At 48.9% G+C, this 17,678-nt stretch overlaps 1 protein-coding gene across 9 annotated transcripts in view; it reads right to left on the reverse strand.

Annotated features, from left to right (window-relative positions):
* Positions 1-9,029: 9,029 nt before the first annotated feature.
* The window catches only part of FBXO15 (F-box protein 15), a 154,180-nt gene continuing 145,531 nt past the window's right edge, over positions 9,030-17,678 (reverse strand). For 2 of the 9 annotated variants that reach the window (XR_006209670.1, XR_006209667.1), the window contains one exon: positions 9,042-9,109. The gene's annotated coding sequence lies outside the window, so the exon portion shown is untranslated. Of the gene's footprint in view, positions 9,110-9,980; positions 9,998-14,710; positions 14,729-17,678 lie in introns of those variants that run through there. The other 7 variants (XR_006209662.1, XR_006209661.1, XR_006209668.1 and 4 more) reach the window with 7 other exon arrangements.

Consider the following 17,678-nt stretch of genomic DNA (forward strand, 5'->3'; position numbering starts at 1 on the left):
CTTCTCTCTCTCTCTCAAAATAAATAAATAAACTTAAAAAAAAAAAAACACATCATTTCAACAAAGAAACACAGAATGGTCCCACATCTATGCAGACAAGAGGGTATGTCCCTCCCACCATCTTCCCTTTCCTAGGTCAACCAAAAGAGACAGAAACAAGATTAAAGGTTGTAACTCCTAAATTGAAGAACTGCCTTCCTATATATTTTGCCTTTTCCTTCAAGGAACAATTTTTCACAGATATCCTTTGCCCAATCATGCAGAAGAGTAAGTGTATTTGAAATGTGTGTGTGCACCTGCACACACGTGCACACACACATTCTGTAGGAACTGTGCAAAAGGCCAAAAGAGAAGCAATTTATCTGGGTTTACATTCACTGTTTCTTTGGTTCCTTAAATATTTTATTAATGCCCCGTGACTCACTAAATGCAAATATATGAAGGGAAGGCACTCATATGAGAGGAAATGTTTGGTTCAAATAAACTATGACTTCAATCTATCATTTATTGCATTTGAATAAACAGAAAAGGCCTCTAAACCTTTTGAATTTTCATTCATTTTTATGGCCTCCTTATATTCTTCCAAAGTGCCTTCATACTTATATGTAATATAATGAACTACGCACCTGATTCAAATTCTTTCATTGCCCAGTTAGAGGTGGAATTTGAGTTAGCCGACCAGCCGGATAGAGTACTAGCAGCTGTTGTAAATTCAAATGCGTTTTCACAGGAAAAGATAGACTTCATACTGGAGAGTTTATTATGCTGTTTATTGCACACATGGGGACTGAGTTTCATTACCTGCCCACCCTGGTCAAAAATAGAAGAAAATGTCCATGAATCAATCTGTGTGAAAGAGGCATTTGGCTTGTATCTTGATTGGGGAGGGCCAGCTATTTATAAAATTAGTTTGATCAAAACAATGAGCTAAAAGGCTAGCTGAAATAGAGCCACCTTTTAACTGGGTACCACCTACTCCCCAGTGCAAAAGCCTTTTCTTTTCCCAGGTTGGCTGGGCAAGTAAGTGCTCTGAAACAGAGGGGTCCGGCAGCATGGGACTCACTGACATTGTCAGTGCCAAATCTAATGGCCAAGTGGGAGGCTGCGTCTGGATCTAATAATAGAAAGAACTTTGGAGAATCTCTCAAAGAGATCGCAATAGCATTTCCTGAAAGAAAAACACAAGAGCAATGTGTCCTACACTTTGAGAGATTATTTTAAGAGTATGTTGAAAGCTGAAGGCTGGGCCTTTCAAGGGCACCCTGCAGAGTGCCCTGACCCAGGCTAAGCTGCATGAAAGGCAAACTGTCACTTCTGATGGGCCCATGAAGCCCCTCTGCCCTCATTTTAGGTACAGCACAGAAACTCTTAATGAAAATAGCACTAATGGCCCTGATGAGGGAGCATAAGGCCAGCGGAGGGCAAAGCACAAGGTAACAACACCCCCCCCCCCCACCAGGTGGGACATGTGTGATAGTCCTCAGGGGCTCCTGGCTGCCCAAGGACAAAGGAAAGGACAGAAACCAAATGACTGAACTGATTGAGTCTCCATCAGTTTACAAATATCTTAGTAAATTACAAAAAGGAAATTTTATCAATAGTCTAATCTCCAAGAACTTCCCACCGATAAGCACGATCATGCTTTCCTAGAGGGTAAAACAACCTTAGCTTGACAATAGCTAGGCCTCCAGTAATCTGTGAGTCTTCTCTGGCATATGGAAATCCCATTAAGAAACTTCCTCTTGACTTTACCTCTCCCAACTGCACAGTGTATAACCAGTCACTCTTCAGAACCCCAGTGCAGCACTTTCTGCCCACGGGTCCTGTCCCTGTGCTTTAATAAGATCACATTTTATGCACCAAAGCTGTCTTCAAGAATTCTTTCTTGGCTGTCGGCTCCACGCAATGAGTATTATTACCCGCAAACAGGTTGAGAGAGAATGATTCTGTATTGATTCTGGAGGCACAGCTGGCAAATGATGGAAAACCTACCCCAGAGGCCAGGGTGGGGTGGCACCCTCCTCCTCCTGGGTGGAATTAGAGGGTGGTTCTCACTCTGGCTTACAGGATGGAGGAACACGATTTCAATGAATCCAGTTAACAAAATAATAGCCCTCAGCACACAGGAGGCCTAGGCCTCTGACCTGAGTCTGTGAGTCTCAGAATGGCTCCAGAATAGCATAGGCAGGACCCTGTGCAGCCCGGGACATGTAGCACTGGGCACCAAATCCCTCTCAGTCAAGTCTTTGCCGCATGATTTAATACCTGCCCTCAATCCCTTGGCTATAAATTTAAAAGGCAGTGGGAAGATACAGTTTTCAAAAGCATTTGGGAACAAAGAAATATTTGGTTATCCGTTATTTTGAACAAATAGCCAAAATCCATTATTCATATTCTATTGACATATGGTCCAGAAATAAGTGAAGGCACCTGTCCAGATTTACTAATTCAACCCCTGGAAAGATTTTTGTTAGCTTTGTTTTTATTAACCAGTTTGGCACTCTCTACAGCCTTAAATTTATAGCATGATTTTTATGCTTCCTCATTCAGTTTGGATTTGTGTAAGCCTACAACCTGAAAATGAAACTGGTATATAAGTAATTTATGGGAGCAAAGAGAAGTAGCCAAGAGATCATGTGAGTCACGGGTGAGGTGTTGGGCAGAAATCCCGTGGCCAGGCTTGCTAATGACCACCCTGGCAAGGGGCAAGCTCAGGCATATGGGCATGTGTGAGTCAGGGATATGTTTGAAGTAGGGTCCCTGAGTCTGCAGGGACAAGAGGCAGAGAATTTACTGGAGAAATACGTAGGGAAATTAGGCCCCACCGGCAATCCTCCACAGGCAGATCAGGAGGTCCCAGAAGAAATGGGATCCAGTTCAGGACACACAGAGTTCTCCCGGCATCCATGCTCCATTTCCCTTTGTGACCGTACCCCCTCTGGTGCCTCTGCAATCTCCAGCTGTCTGCAATACTCTGAACGGGTTAAAGGTCTCATCAGTCTATCCTGTAGAGCCCTCCTTCGGAAACTATGGACCAGGCATTGGCCAGACTATGCTGTTAGGGAGACCCTGAGCTACCAACCCACCGCTGGGACCACTATGTTCCCTACCTACCCCCTTCTCCGTAGGTTCCAGGACCGGGTGGAGGTTAGAGCAGGCACCTCGAAGCACTAACCACAGAGTTACCGTGTGACCCAGCAACCCCCTTCCCAGGGATGCACCCAAGAGAACTGGCAACAGGTACCCAACAAATAACCTGTCGGCCAGTGGTAGTTACAGAATTGTTCTCAATAGCCAAACGGTGGAAACAATCCAAGGGTCCCGGATGTGTGAACAGAAAAAAAACAAAAACAAACAAACGTGGTCTATCATACAACGGAGTGTTCAGTCACAAGAAGCGAGGTACTGATACAAAATGGATGAACTTTAAACAGTATGCTAAGTCAAAAAGCCAGACACAAAAGGTCACATCATGTAGGATTCCACAAAAATCTAGACTTGGCAAATTCATAGGAACAGAAGTTGATTGGAGGTGGCCAGGGGCAGAGGGAGGGGGAAGAGGGTCGCTGCCTCATGGTTAGTTTCTGTTTGGGGTGAAATCAGAGGTTTGGGGAGATGTGCAGGCTGCACAGCATGTGAATGTAGTTAACGCTACTGAGTTCTGCCCTAAAAATAGTTAAAATGGCAAAATGTGCATTTATTTCACCACAAGGAGAACTCATATGGGATAGGCCAATGGGCGGTGGGCAGAAATCACTGCTGTGGGGACTCCCCCCTGTCCTTTGCAGGGGCCTCGCAGGCCACTGTCGGCACAGAGTCCAGAAGTTTCCCCAAACCCCTGCGGAGGCTCCAGCCCCGCAGCTGCCCACACAGCCTCCTGCAGCGGCCCAGAGGCCCTGTTCTGTCTGCCTGCGAGCCCCGGAGGTGACCAGTTCTCTGACCCTTCCTTCCCAGCCCCTTCCCAGGCTCCAGCGCCCATATTTGATTCCCGGTTCCCAGAACACCCGGAGGGGGGCTTTCCTGGCCTATAGAAGGACCCACTTCCTGGTCCCATTCAAAGCCTTCATCGGTGGGGAATGGCCTGATTCTTCCTCTCTGGGGAGGGAGCTGCTCGTGGAGTACCTTCAACCACCCTGGGAGGAGTGCTTCAGCGTAGCAAGTATTCTCCACGTCTCATCTCATCTCCACTACTGACTGCGAAGCATGTTATTACTCGGGGAAGACGAAACAATTACTAAGTGGTGGTGGCTGGGCTGGGCCTGCCTTTCCCTGGGGCGTCTGATCGTTGCTCTCTAGTCACCAGGCTCAGAAGTGCTTCTCGGTGACCCTCACAGGTGGCCCTGTTCACTCCCACCCGAATTTCCATGCTCAGCCTTCCTTGGCATTCAGAATATGCGCCAACCCCCCCAGGAAGCCTGCAAAGTTCGGACGTGTTTTACAAGTGGTTATTATTGAGCTCATTAGCGTTACCCTATCTGTCTTTCACTGTTGTTATTGATTTTCGGACTCACCCATCACAGAGCATCTGGGCACAAGCCCAAGGCAGATGCTTAATTAAACTCTGAACATCCCCACTCTTGCTCACACACACATTGGTCCCTGAATAACAAATCAGACGAATGCCAGTGTAGTCAGATGGCCCTGGGATCATGGGCAGTAAAAGTGGCCAAACCCCGAGAGGCACCTCCAACTTTGAAAGTTCACCACTGCTCAGACACGTTCTCTCGATGAGCCTTCGACATTCTGGAACCACAATGAGAGCAGGGCGCGGAGCGGCTGACATCGCATCTCCTTGGACCCTGCAGAGACACACGGGCACACCAGGGAGGGAAGGTCCTTGCTCAAGAATGGAGTTATTGGCGTTTTGGTCAGACTGGCTGGCGCATTAGCCCCAGTTCCATGGTCTCCTGACCACAAAAGTCACTGTTCCAACTGAGAGGCCACTGTGCAAGACTGACACTGAGCTGGCACAGTTCCAGGTGTGTCCAAGAAGGCTTGTATTCAGACACAGTGCTCTTGAGGGCAGCTGCCTGAAAGCGGCCAGTTTCTGCGCACACGTGGTGACAGATCTCCCACTGCCCTCCGTGGAACTGACACAGGATGTCCATCCACCTTTCCCAAGGGTGCAAACTTCCCTCATGGTCTGAAAGTTATGACTAAAGTACCGTTCTTAACCAGGGGCCACTCCGCCCCCCCACCCCGGGGGGCACATTTGACAATGACCAGATACATTTTGGGAAGCCATGACGGGAAGGGGCTGCTTCTGGCATCCAGGGGGCAGAGGCCTGGGATGCTACCATCCGGCAGCCCCATGATGAGGAGTCATCCGACCAAAATATCAACAGAGCCCAGGGGGAGAAACCAGCCCTTGAGAACACCCACCCCACACTTACTGTTCTAAAGACTTTCAAAGCGTTAAAATAATTACGTTGACAGGCCTTTGTCCACTTGGGCTGCTCTAACAGAGTAGGAAAGACTGGATGGCCTGTAAACAACAGACATTTATTTCTCCCAGCTCTGGAGGCCGGCAATCTAAGATCCAGGTAACGGCCAACGTGACGCATGGCAAAGACCTGCTTCCTGGTTCGCAGCTGGTGCCTTTGCTGCGTCCTCACAGGCCAGAAGGGACAAGGGAGCTCTCTGGGTCTCTTCTGTAAGGTACTCATCCCATTCATGGAGGCTCCACCCTCACGACCGAATCACCTCCCTAAGGCCCCAATTCCAAATATCATCACACTGCGGATTATTTCAACATAGGAATCGAGGTGCAGGCAAATAGGCTGTATTACAGGTGGATCGAGGCCTCTTCTACCTTTAAACCAATCTGCTTATCGGCACAAACATGATCTCCAATATATTTAAGATGTTGAACCTATATTTGTCATGCATCTTTTTAATTTACATGAGGCTTTCAAGTATTGTCTTCCTTGTTTGAACACTGGGAATCTATTTGCTGTTTGTGCAGAAGGGCATTCCCAGAAGGGCACCTGGTAGACAGAATACACTTTTTCTCCCAAAGAGGACAAAGTCCCCTCCCTCCAGGAGTGTGGAAGCTCACAGGCACGTGGCAATGACACATCAATGGGAGGACATCTACACTCCCACGAGGTAGACAGCAAGAACCATCAGCACACAGAAATCACGATGGACTAAAGTAAGACCTCGCTAAGATGCTGTGACTTCGTCTGGACCCTCAAGGAAAAGTCAGGGCTGGGAGAGTGAGGGGGGGATAGGAGGATGCAGGGCACAGGCATTTTGCTAAAGCAAACTTAACTTGGATCAAGAGAACAGCGGGGCACAGGATTCGTACCGGGAGCACTGGGGCTAAATTTGGAAAGTGAGCTGGGAACCAGCTTACAACTTGCCGTGAATACCAGACTTAGGCTACCACGAAAGGTTTTTGACCAACAGATCTATTACAAAATGAAAGAAGTGTTTTCATAAACCTAATTGGTCACTTTGATGAAGCTAGAGCAGAAATCAGGTGGACAATCGAGATACTGTAGGACACGGGAGTCGTGAAAAAGGCCTTGATTAGGGTAAGATTTTGCATCCGAGTGGTGACTGAACAGGAGATGTTCTTGCTGTTATTATGAATGAGAGGTCACCAGAGGTGGAAAAGGGAACAAGGAGGCGATGGAGGGATTGTGAAAAGCTGTTTGGGGGAAGAAGCAGCGGAGAAGGACTTTAAACTTTCAGAAATTCCTCATCTCTATACAGCCTGATCCTCTTTCCATCGCTTCATTGAGACTGTTTTTATTTATTTTTTTAAATTTTTTTAATCTTTATTTATTTTTGAGAGAGAGACAGAGTGTGAGCAGGGGAGGAGCAGAGAAAGGAGACCCAGAATCCGAAGCAGGCTCCAGGATCTGAGCTGTCAGCACAGAGCACGATGCGGGGCTCAAACTCACGAACCGTGAGATCATGACCTGAGCCGAAGTTGATGCTCAACCAACTGAGCCACCCAGGCGCCCCGAAACTGTTTTTAATATAGAAGTCACAGTGACCTCATAACTGGCCAGTCAAGTTGCTTATTTTTCAACCATCATCCTACTAGATTTACCCGTAGATTTTCAGCTACTTGAATGTTTTCATTTTTTAAGGCACATTCAGTGTGCACTGTCTTTGTTTTAATGCAAATAGTTTTAAGCACATTCAGGCAGTATGTTAAGCTTCAGGGGTAAAATGAACATGATTCCTTCTCTCCATAAACTTATAACCCAGTGGGAAACAGCTATTAAACAAGTAATTATGCATATATCCCTGTATAAATATAATTGTGGTAAGTGCTATAAAAAAAATAGATGCTCTGAGAGTTCATCATAGGGAACCTCCCTTGTTCTGGAACAAAGAAAAAACTCCCTGAAGAAATACTCTGGCTGGGACGTGATGGGTACGGGGGAGTTCACTAGATGGACGGCCAAGTATGATACCCAAAGGGCGCCGTGTGCAAATGCCACGGCCCAGGGAGAGCTAGGGGCCAGCATGGCCCCTTTCAAGGGGGGTGACCAAGGGAGTGTGACAGGGCAGAAGCCTGGCCACATTAGACCATGCCACCCCCACAATCAAGATTTTGAATCCAGGGTCACAGCAGGCCACGGACAACATAATAAGGTCTGCGTTTTCACAACACTACCTTCAGTGCCGCCCGGATGGCAGGCTGGCGGTGGGCAAGGGTGCGTGGCGGGGAGGCCGATCCAGAAGTTGCTGCGGGGGCTCCTCCTTCAGTCAGAGCGATGGCAAGGGGATGGGGGGATGTATCGGAGAAAGAGAGTGAGAGGCTTTGGTTAGTGACTGAATGTGAAGAGGTCCCGGAAAGGTGCCCTGGGAAGGGGAAGAAGATTCAGTTTGGACACAGCAAGCTGAGCTGTCCTGCAGATGAGCTCTGAGTCAGCCTGGGGCAGGAAACATTACTGCCCTGCTGTCTAAAAGCTCTCTCCCTCCTCCCTCTCGGAACATCCCTCCCCAGCCTCCTCCCGGCACCCTTCCAGCTCGGGTCTCCTCGTAAGGCGGTGGCGGCAGCATGCGCACACTTCACTCCCGAGGCCCCTCTCCTGCTGGTCTCTCCCCCCGGAGGGAACCACCCTCACGCCTCCTGCAGTTCTGTCCAAATGCCCAGGCCCCTACGTCTCGTCTCCGTCACATTCACCTGCAGTGCAGACCCCACAGCACAACCGGGTACCTGCGGCCTTCTCTCCGGGGTCCTGCTGGCATCTTAAGCTTAACTAACACAAATCTGAGCTTATTCTCTCCCCTGAGAGAAAAACAACAGAAAGGGAAAAGGGCTTCCAACCTCTATTAATGGCAGTAGCCTCTGCTCGATGCCCAGCCCCCACATATGGGATCCGTCCTCCTTGGCTCCTGAAAACCAGTCGTTCGTAAAAATGTGCCGATCCCCTTTTGAGACCAGCCTGCTGGGTCCTCTGTCCTCCCCTGTCCAGGCCCTCGTCACCTCGCTGGCCCCAGGGTTTCTCACCGCGGCACCTCCTGTACGTCGCACCGGGCGGTTATTCGAGCACACGGAGCCGAGCACACGGCCTGGCTGCAAAACCCCTGCAGGCCCCTGGTGGGAGGACACACACTTGGGCCTGCAACCTGCCCTGCTGCCAGCGGCTCTTCCCGTCCATCCAGCACCTGTCTCTCGGCTGCCCTCCCACGGGCCTCCACCTGCCGCCTGCGAACTCCCCGCCCAGCACACCCCTCTCCCTCAGCTTCCCTGCCTTCTCCAGGTGACTGTGTGTTCCTTCCTCGGGCTTCCACCAGCAGCGCTCACAGACTGCGGGTCACATTTATCACCGTGTTTCGCAACTTATCTGCTTGGCTGTCCACATTTACAAAAGTCCCCGATCCCTCCTTTGCATCCTTAGGACAGGAGAAGCCACGGGCTCAGCCGCCAATCAGTTCACCTGTTCTGAGTCCTGGCTGCCCTGTGGAGCCACCCGGCACACGTCTTAGACACGGCCCTGCCCGGGCACCGTCCGCGGAGACTCTGGCTCGACCGCGGGGGCAGGCCTCAACCGCGAGAGGGCCTCCAGGTGAGGACAACGGGCAGCTCGAGCTGAGAGGCCGAATGAGAAGCGGGCAGGGCTTGCTCCACGGAAGAGGAATTCTGAAACCAAGAGAGAGGGGAAGAAGCACTCCCACACGTGACAGAAGGCCCGTTCGGTCCACGGGGCTGGCGGGGCGGCCCGGCGAGCTAGCTGGAGACCCCGAGGCGTGTCTGAGGGGCTGGAGTTGGCCTCCATGGGCTCAAACCAGATGGAGAAGTTGGAGGTAGAAGGACTCTGTGCTGTGGGCAAGGACAGCAGCCTGAAGGGTGGCATGAATTCACCCTCCCCCCCGGATGCGGGAGGGTATTGCTGGTGTTAAGAATGGCCCACACCTGAAACACAAGAGGTGTTCACAGCCCCGTCTTCCAGGTGCTTGGAGGAGTCTCGAAGTACTTGTGGGGCAAGCCCGCCACGAACAGAGCGAAGGGACGCACCAGCTGGGCTGGCCGCTCCCGTCAAGGGGTCCCCGGACAGCAGCTAAGAGGCTCGCATTTTGTCTTCCTGTCCTGGGGAGGGATTCGCGTGGATTCTCTCTGCCCGAGCAAACTGATGCGTCTGTGGGTAAACAGTGGTCTCTGCCTTCCCGTGCTGGCAAGAGCGCCAGGCTCGGCCCCCACGTGGAGGACGGCCACCCCGCGGTCCGCGGAGACACGGGCCCTGGAGACGCCTGCGATCCTCACCCGCGGGAAACATGCGCGCGAGGAGACGGTGACATTTGGGAGAGAACAAAATAGCACAACATGTAGGAAGTTGCGAGAGAAGGATTATTTAATCCTCTTCTGAAATGCTGGCTGGGCTCCAAGAGCAGTAGGCAGAAGAGCAGTTTAGGAAAGCGAAAACCAATCTGAATAATGATGAGAGAGCCGGTGTCAGGAGCCGGCCCAGCAAACTCATTTATAGCCTTGAAAATGAGGGAATAATTGAACCTTCCTGTGGAAATGAACATGCTGCGGAAAAAAAAAAAAAAAAAAAAAAAAAAAAAAAAGAGAGATCAAATTGGATTTTTCTCCCCAGGTCCTAGAACTCCTGTTTCTGCCCTACGTGGTAGGGGAACAATTACATAATCAGACGAAACCCTCTCTCTACCGTCCAGCCTCACAAAGACGTTCCATTCCATTCCGCAGAGCAGAATCCATTCAAACTCGTTCCAGGTTGTGTCTGCACCCAATGCTGTTAAGTCCTAAAATCACGCGGCCTCTGCAGCTCACATTCCAGAAGATCTATTGTTTCATCCAAAGCACAAAGAATTAGTGGCGGTCCTTAAAATGGTCTCTCGGGCAGTGAGACACTGAAGGAAGGAGCCTGAGTACCTGTGCCCGGGTGGGCTCACCTCCTCCAGAAGCACAGGGCTGCCCTTCCTGCCTCGTCTGGAAATGGCCCAGCCGGGAGGAACGCAGTGACTTGGGTCTGGCCACTTTGTTGGGATACTTACATCCACGAGAACAGAATGCCCCCAGGGCTGGAGAAGCGAGGGGTCTGGGCTCCTGTGTCCCGCGTGTCAGGCACGGCAGCAGGGACCCGCATAATCTGGCCGGTTTCCCTGTCAGAGTAGGTCTCTCCTCCCCTTCTCTACCGTGTCAGCCCCAAAATACTGTTTGGCAACCAAAATAGCTCACTGTTTCAGCACCCCCATAATAAACTGACAGGCGCTATGTCAATAAAATACACAGAAATTATTTGTGACCAGAAAAAAAAAAATAACCTTAAATATCATCAAAACTGAAAGGAGCAAAAGCACAGGATCAGGGTTTCTAGATCTGGACGCTGGGCATCACATCGATTTTCTATGAAGCTGAATTCTGCTCCCAGGGTTGACAGCATGGAAATAATAATCCTAGGGCCGCATGCCAAGTGCTGCTCGTTTATTCCTCTAACACCCTGACAGGGTAGGAACGATTACTACTGGCCTGTGTGGGAAACAGCGGAGGCAGAGAGAGGTCACTTGTTTCAGTCAGGATCGCACAGCTAGTAAGCGTCAGAACTAGGACAGGAAGAAGCCAGGCAGCCCGAGGCCACAGGCCATGCACTTAGCTGCCACACGGTGTTGCCATGAGCCAGAAACTGCCCTGGACATTTTATAGACATCATCACATTTGGTGTGTGGATCTTTGTAACCCTAATTTGCAGACGAGGCATATAGGCACCACCAGGGTTTAGGGCAACACTCCACCACGCAGGCATTTAACCGCGTGCCCTGGGGCGCACCAAGGTGAACCACCTGTTATAAAAGTTCTTTGTAAAGCTCTCACAGCCCGGCGTGTGCACCAGACACGGTCGCTGCTGCCACGTGTGAATCAGCTGAGGTTGCCCCGGTCCTTGACGTGGCGGCCATCCCCCGACACACGTAATACTGCCGCTCCACGATCCTTCTAAAAACTCTGAAAACCCACGTCCACCGTGAAATGTGGCCCATGTACCCTTTCTCCAGGACATCGGCTGTACACACATGTCGTACGTGCCTACGCACACGCGTGTGCACACCCACGTGGGTGCAGCCACACAGATACCCACAACCATGCTGGACACACCCAGACCGATCCTTGGCCCACCTTGGTAAGTTAACTTCTGGAAGAACAGAAAATAAAAATTGGTCTTTAGAATCATGGTTGCAAGTATCTAACAGGTGCTAGACATTCAACGCGTCGTTCGGTTAATAAAGGTACGGCCGGGTGAACTGCCCGAACCTGGAAGGGAGCCCACCCGCAGACACACCCCCCGCGTGATGGCTGTGGGGCCCAGGAGCAGCAGGGGAAGCACTGGGACTCAGAACCCTGTAGGGCGGCAGCATTTCGGTCTCCTCTCTAATCGGATGAGCTGATGCTACTGGCTACCTGACCCCCCGCCCTCCGGTCCCTCATCCAGAGTCACTCTGCTTGTCCTACTGAGAGACAAAGCTGGTTTTGCCGTGACCCCCTGCCCTCCGGTCCCTCATCCAGAGTCACTCTGCTTGTCCTACTGAGAGACAAAGCTGGTTTTGCCTCCAAACCTTTGTGGACCCCTCGCTGGGGAGTGAAAATCCAAGTTTACAAACTCTCCCGTCCGGGCCCCAGTCTACTGCCCACCGCACCTCCTGCTACTAGATCCTACTCCCCAAAGAGCCCTCCCTGAGCCCCTCCCCACAGCCCTGATCACTTCCCACTTTACCCTGCAATTCTCACTTCCTTTAATGCTCTTCTCTACTTATTTACCTGCCAAATTAATATTTGTCCTTCCAGATCCAGATGTTAGCTGCTTCATCAAGTTTTTCCCATCCACACCTTTTCAGACACAATAATTTAACAACTTCTGGTAGCTGGCCATAATAATTTGTTAAAACTACGGGGCGCCTGGGTGGCGCAGTCGGTTAAGCGTCCAACTTCAGCCAGGTCACGATCTCGCGGTCTGTAAGTTCGAGCCCCGCGTCAGGCTCTGGGCTGATGGCTCGGAGCCTGGAGCCTATTTCCGATTCTGTGTCTCCCTCTCTCTCTGCCCCTCCCCCGTTCATGCTCTGTCTCTCTCTGTCCCAAAAATAAATAAAAAACGTTGAAAAAAAAAATTAAAAAAAAAAAAAAAAAAACTTCTATTTAAACTCCTAACCACTGCTCTGAATGCATGGGTATGTGCAGAAAGATAGAGAGATTAATAGGTACATATTGAAACACACACACACACACCATACACCTAGACAGGACTAATATTTCTCAACTTTGTGTCCCAGTACGAACCATGGCATCTGGTATGTATTAGGTGTTTGAAAATGTTTAGTGACAAAATGGATGGACGGACAATGGATACATGGAAAGACAGATGGAAGAAAGAGGGAAGGATGTATTGATGGGTAAATGGATAGGTGGACAGGTAGGAAGATGCCATTCAGGTTTAAGAGCCCAAGTAAATATGGCTGCACTCATGCAGAAAATCAACGAGGTTAAATCTGAGTTTCTTGCCTTGAAGGGCAACTGAGCACCACGATTAAATACACAGGTTGTGAAAAGGGACTGAATGGGTTTAACCACTCTTCCACATTTACCAGCTATGTATCTTTTCTATGTTTCAACTTCCTCATCTGAACTATATAGGTTATAATAGCACCTCTCTCTTAGGGATTAAACGAGCTAATGCACACCAGTTGATGAGCCCATACTCTACAGCATACCTCACACTGGGGGATGGGCATGTACTCAACAGCATATGCCACACAGGGGATGGGCACTTCCTCTAACCACACTGTGTAGGAGGTCATGAGCACAGACCTGGCATCACACTCCCCACCTAGTGACAAGCCCATACTCTACAGGGTACACACCGTGCCAGGTAACGGGTAAAACGTGGAGAGGCAAAGAAGACGGCACCCGAACCCTGCAGAGCCTGGTCTAGTGAGGAAGAAAGATGTTGACATGAGTACATGGTTGTATTGAATACGACAAAGAAAGGCTCGCAGCACTTTGAGCTCTATAGCAGGGTGCCCACACTAGCCTGGACAACAGGATTTCCTGAGGAGGTGACACAGGGGCAGAGACCCGACAGTTGAGCAGGCGTTAACTAGGCTAATAAATGAAAGAGCTTTCCCGGGGTGGTACCAGCACGGGTCCTAGAAGCCAGGGGGCACTGCAGATGGCACTCTGGGACATTAGGGTGACCACTCACTGAACTGGGGGGGAGATAGGCAAGGCACACAAGCCAGGTTGAGGATTTTCTTCCTTATCTACGAATAATGGGAAATGGTTCCAGTTTTAAGCAAGTTGTAACTGTTTCCCTGCACAGAATGGAAGAGGTGAAGGAAAACAATGATCTGCACAGCCCAGTGAAAGATGAGACTAAATTGGAGAGAGACGCGACACAATTGTTGTTACCGAAACCCACGGAATTTTGAGTGCAGCATGTATTTAGTTTAAAACCACCTAATGACAAGAAAAACATTAAGGGGGTTCCTGTCCCATTCATCCATCTCTCTGGTGCTTCAGACTTGAATTTCGGGTCTACCTGAAGGTCAGTGTAACATATAAAGCCTGCCAATCACGGAAGCTCCAGGTGTCGCTGCAAGGAGCTGTATCGTGTCTAATTTGGTTTCACAGCTATGAAGTGTTCATTTTTCTCCTTGGAGTCTCTCGTTCCAGTTACTCCGATCAAACAGATCATCTCTGGCTTACTTTGGAGGTTACCTCCGTCTATCAGAATGTCATTAGTTACTGCTTACAGGATACACGTGCCGGCTACACTTGCCATTTCTGTACTCAGACACGTCTCGTTAACACCCCCAGGTCTCTCCACATCGGCCCCACTTCCCATCACTGCCGTCGGCTCTGCTGTGGAGGAAAGCCACCCCTTTACTTGTGTTCTCCATTAGCCACCTGGACACAGGCCGACGGGTAGATGCCGGCAAGAAAAAGTAACACCTTCCACACCATTGTGGCTTCCATCTTCCGCCATTTCCTTGTCCTCCCTTCACTAATCACTTATTCCGCCTTTCCAAACACCCATGTTTGTGGACTCCAACAGAGAAATGACTTCATAAACTTTAATACACTTTCTAAAGCTTCCCCTCCCCACACGCCTCCCCTGAAATCATTTCCCACATTGGTTCCCCATCACACAACCTCCTCCACAGACATTTTCAGAACAAATGAATACACACAGCCTTTTTTCTTTTTCTTCTTCTTCTTCTTCTTTTTTTTTTAGACGAGACAGAACACAGATTCCTAAAATAGAAGAAACTATATTCACTAAAGAACATCAAATCCAAGATATATAGCTTATAATGTAAGGCTGGACACTAAATTGAGAAGTCATTTTGCCATAAGCAGAAATGATGAATATCTTTCCCAAATGGAAAGGCCCTGACAGCGAGGCTATAAAAATCACATTACTATTGTTACATATTCATGTGACTAAAAATGCATCAATAAATAGACAGTGAGAGGCCATGGATGCTGTACATATGGAGACCATATGTCTCAGGTTTTCTGGGAAAGAAATATTATGTCCTGTGTACCCATATGTACAGTCATCCTGGCTGGCCGTGTGTCCCAAATTTTGGCTGAGAGAATATGGCCACCATAGCTTACATACATACACAGTTCCCGCAAAACGCGAGCAATGGAACGAGTGATGTGCATGGCCACATTTGGCTGTGGCGGGTGGTGTTGACAGAAAGCGAGGCATCGGAACCAACTCTAGGGTAGAAGGTGAAAGGACAGAGTCTCTCATAATTATTGCAGGATGTGGAAGAGCCAACGGTATATTTTATAAACTCTTCAGTGATAGCAGTACAGAAAAGAAACAATTAGAAGCAGCCACAGGCATTTTGCAGAAAAATGTTTTGTAACAAGCGTTTTCAAATGCATATGCATTGGAAGGAAGTCTCACCCTGGCACTGTGGAATTAGCAATTAAAGAACAGAGACAGCTACAGCATTTGAAGCGAATGAAGACTTTCAAGGCTCAACACTGAGCAGGTGCAGCCACAGGCAGCATGGAGTCACAGACAGGCGATCCTGACGATCCCTGGGAGTGGCCTGGAATGACACTGGCCAAATGGACAAGAACAAGGAGGGACATTTCCCTAGTTACTCTGGATATGAAAGACTGCTTAGTAAGACCAGGATTATGCAATTGGCTTATCTAACTATGATTCATTTGATATGATGTACAGTTACACCTAAATTAATCATTTTGTCAAGTATGGATGATTCTTTTTGGATAGTACCTTCGTAAGAAATTGTAGGTAAGATTTAGCCTCTGGGGGCACCTGGGTGACTCAGTCGGTTAAATGTCCAACTCTTGATTCTGGCTCAGGTCATGATCTCACAGTCATGAGATCGAGCCCCACGTTGTCTCTGCACTAGCCTGCTTGGGATTCTCTCTCTCCCTCTCTCTCTCTCTCCCCCTCCCCTGCTCACAGTTTCTCTCTCTCTCAAAACAAATAAATAAAAACAAAAATAAAACAAAACAGAACAAAACAAAAGATTGAGCCTCTGACGTTATAATCTGTGGCTTCGAGACCCAGTTTCCTCAGCTACAAAGTGTTACTTAACTCTTTTAAGTTTAGTTTTCCCATCTATAAAATGAAATATAATTATAGTAGCTGTCTGTGTTGTAAAGAATTTATCCTGGACCAAAGAGAAGTCTGGCCTCTGCCATCAGCTCCTGGGGACAATCTCTCAGCCCTTTCGATCTATTGCCTGATAAAAGTGTCTTTGTTTGGGGGGCTGGGAGGGGGAGGGATGCAGGTTCTTGGGTCACACAAGGCAGTCTGACAGTGTGATTTAAGGACGGGGCTTCGTCTCACAGGTATCAGCTCAACCTTGGGGGGCTGGAGATTCAGATCAGCAACATGGGCTGTTAGGACTATGACCCAGTAAAAACTCTGAACACCAGAGCTTAGATGAGCTTTCCTGGTCAGCAATATTCTGTACACACTGCTGTCCATCACTGATGGGAGAGGACAACTGAAAGTTTCAATTCAGGACTTGCCTGGACTCGCCCTATGTATCTCCTCTTTTTTGCCAGACTAAACCACAACCATGAGGATAATACGTTTCAGCAAGTCTGTGAACGTGGAGGGGATCTCGACCACACCCAAAGCTGCCATCAGGGTTAGAAGGGACTGCTTCCCAATTTTAAACCATCCTTTTCATTTGTTGTGAGATTAAGTGAGACAATCCATAAGAGGTCCTAAGGATGGTGCCCACCAGCTAGTAGAGCTTAACCAATATTGGGTATTTGTTGTTCTTGTTAAAATCCTGGACTGGGCAATACGCATGCATTGCTAAAGAAATCTGATTTTGATCCCCATTCTCTTCAACCAGACTAATGCTGTTCCAGGCAGAAGCCCCCCAGAGCACCACAAAGAGGAAAGTCTTCAAGTTCCCCTACACTTTCAACCATGACCTTCCTTGATTTGTAGGCACTGAAATTCCTCATACAACTTCCTGTGAAGAAAGCATTCCACTGGTAAAAATGACCACAAGAACCATTCCTCTAAGCTACAGATCCTGTCCAGAGTGAGCCAACTTGGTTTTGCACAACCAAATTCTGTAATCTAGTGTTGATGTGCATACCTGAGAAGACCTTACACGTACGGGTGCATTTCATAAACGACCAGTTAGGCTCTTAGCTTCCATAGCTTAATCTGCTTTGGACGGAAGTAAGCCAATGCCAGCAGGCGAATCTGACTCCTGATCTAAAACCCCTTGCTGTGATTTGAATGATGGCCCAGGGATAGGAGGACAGTCTAAACTGACCTGATCATTTGGGCAGCCTCGCTCTCCTGCCAATTCCCTAAGGAGAGTACAATGGAATTTTAATGTGAAAGTAGCAAAAGGAAATGTAGCCATTAAATCTGCTGAATCACCAAACCCAGGACATTACAGACCAAATAAAAAATTACTTTATTATCTACACTGATTCCTTCCCAAGTACTGGATGATAAAGAGTCGTGTACACACACACACACACACACACACACACACACACACACAACACCACCACCACCACCACCACCACCACCACCACCTGTGATGTCTACAATAAAATAAAAACACAACCCGAGGCGCCATTTGGCACAGGTGTTTCAGCATCCTTGGCTTGATGGTGGATGTCAGGAAACTTAAGGTGGGGGTAATCCACACATCGATCTAGGCAGAGAACT

This window comes from Panthera tigris, chromosome D3 (genome assembly GCF_018350195.1).
Source record: "Panthera tigris isolate Pti1 chromosome D3, P.tigris_Pti1_mat1.1, whole genome shotgun sequence".
NCBI classification, from domain to species: Eukaryota; Metazoa; Chordata; class Mammalia; order Carnivora; family Felidae; genus Panthera; species Panthera tigris.